The following is a 2,303-nucleotide window of genomic DNA, read 5'->3' as shown; positions in this document are numbered from 1 at the left end:
GAACTGCTGTAATATTGACATTCAGTCATATTGCTGCTCCTCCTCCTTTCCCTATTTCCCTGTTCTTTCTAAAGATCTTATAGACTTGAATATTAAGCTGCCATTCCTGCCCAGTTGGTTGTCAGGTCTCTGATTTAATGGAATTATTTAACTTTACTCAAAGGCTGATGTGAGCTGTGGTAAAATGTATTTCCAGCTGGTCAAGTATTGCAGGTATCGACTGTCTCTTCAGTCCGATATCAGGTGAAGAATTACTGGCTGGTGTGGAATTTCCATTGATTGGGGGTTGGTGAAATCTACTGGGCGGAAACAGGAACTGCAACAGAGCGAGAAAGGATCCGTCAGAAACCAGTTCAAATGAAGAACAAAATCCAACAGCCTGCAGTGTCTGTTCAGGATCTGATGTTTGGGAACTATTTTATTGTTGATTATTTTCAGCGATGGTGGTATAGTGGTGAGCATAGCTGCCTTCCAAGCAGTTGACCTGGGTTCGATTCCCGGCCATCGCAATTAAGTGTGCTTATTAGTTTATTTCCATCAGGAACTCTTAAGTTTACAATCGAATTTGATGCAGTTCATAATCGAGTGTAATTATAGTAAAATGTTATCAACCTTCATTTCTTTTCCCGATCGAAGGAAAAGAGGAAAAACATGCTGGAAATACTGAGTTACCAAGGGTCTAATGAGAGTGAGGAAGGGACATGATCTGTTAGCCTTTATTGGAAGGGTGTTGGAATATAAGAGTAAGGAGGTCTTGCTGCAATTGTAGTATGAGGAAATATTGTGCAAAATTGGCCAATATTGGTTGGAGTTTAGAAGAATGAGAGTTGATCGCATTGAAATGTATAAAATTCTTAGACGGCTTGACAGGGTAGATGCTGAGAGTCTGATTTCTCTGGCTGGAGAGTCAAGAACTAGAGCTCATAGTCTCAAGATAAGGGGTCGGCCATTTAGGACCGACATGAGGAAACATTTCTTCACTCAAAGGATTGTGAATCTTTGGAATTCTCTACACCCCAGAGGGCTGTGGATGCTCAGTCGTTGAGTTATATTCAAAGCTGAGATCGATAGATTGTTGGACTCGAGGGGAATCAAGGGATATGGGGATCGGCGGGAAAGTGGAGTTGAGATCGAAGATCAGCCATGATCTTATTGAATGGCGGAGCAGGCTCGATGGGCCATATGGCCTATTCTGCTGCTATTTCTTATGTTCTTATGAAAAGAGCTTTATTTCCAAGTGTGCTGACGACAATAATTTAGGTAGCACAGTAAACATTGTAGATGGGAGCAGAAATTTGCAAAGGCACATTGATAGATTAAGTGAATGGGTGAAACTGTGGCAGATGGAGTTCAACGTGGGGAACTGTGAGGTCATCCCTTTGGACCATAAAACGATAGATCAGTGTATTTTCTAAATGGCAAGAAGCTAGGAACTGTGGGGGAGGATAGAGATTTAGGGGGTCCAATACATAAATCACTAAAAGTGATCACTAATTCACTAAAACAATGTTAAAATGGAGATTAAATTTTGATCTTTATCTCAAGGGAATTGGAAAAAAAAGCAGTGCTCTGGTGAGGCATCATTTAGAGTTCCGTGCTCAGTTCTGGGCACCGCACTCTCTCTAATGGCTTGGAATGAGAAGGGGTTTTTCATTAAAGGAAGCTCACTGAAATACAGGGTTTTTGAAGAGTTATGATCAGAAATGGGAGCGGAGCTCATTTCCTGCTTCACACTGTTACAACACATTGAGGAGAACAGCATCAATGAAGATAAAGGGAATGAAATGAAATGTGTCACACAGTTACATCTCGCTGCTCTGTCTGACCATTTTAGTCGCTACTTCCCTGTAGAGGGATTTGAAAATTTGAAGGAAAAGCGTTGGGTGAAAATCCTTTTGCTTTGGGAAATCCTGAATCAATAATGAGGCTAAACTTGATGCCTGAGCAAGAAAACGAGCCGGTGCGACTCACCTGTGAACACATTGAAAACACGCCACAAGTCATTCAGATTGTCATCTTTTTGGATCAGTGCTTTCAAAGAATATCCTCTGTTATGATTCGTGTTCTGTTGTTGCTGCCGTTCACAACAACCAACCTGTGCGAAATGGGATTTTCGACTTTGACAAGGTTAAAAACAAGAGAAAGAAACTCAAAAGCGCACCTGAGATGCGTGAAGCACTTTCATCCTGTGATCCAGATTGGAACGAGATCATGACCAACTGACAGACCCAACCCTCACATTGAGGAAGTGAAACTCAACCTGATCTTCTTTTACTGTATTTATACTGTATTTAAAATGTTTT

The 2,303-nt window shown here is 41.3% G+C and overlaps 1 non-coding gene across 1 annotated transcript; it reads left to right on the top strand.

Annotated features, from left to right (window-relative positions):
• The first annotated feature begins 437 nt into the window (after positions 1–437).
• Positions 438–509, top strand: trnag-ucc (transfer RNA glycine (anticodon UCC)). Its single transcript has one exon. It is a non-coding gene; the product is annotated as a tRNA-Gly (tRNA).
• The last annotated feature ends 1,794 nt before the right edge of the window (positions 510–2,303 follow it).

The sequence above is a fragment of the Heptranchias perlo genome, unplaced genomic scaffold (assembly GCF_035084215.1).
Source record: "Heptranchias perlo isolate sHepPer1 unplaced genomic scaffold, sHepPer1.hap1 HAP1_SCAFFOLD_52, whole genome shotgun sequence".
In the NCBI taxonomy this organism is placed as follows: domain Eukaryota; kingdom Metazoa; phylum Chordata; class Chondrichthyes; order Hexanchiformes; family Hexanchidae; genus Heptranchias; species Heptranchias perlo.
Note: the sequence above shows the minus strand (reverse complement) of the source record. Positions and strands in the feature narration are given on the sequence as shown.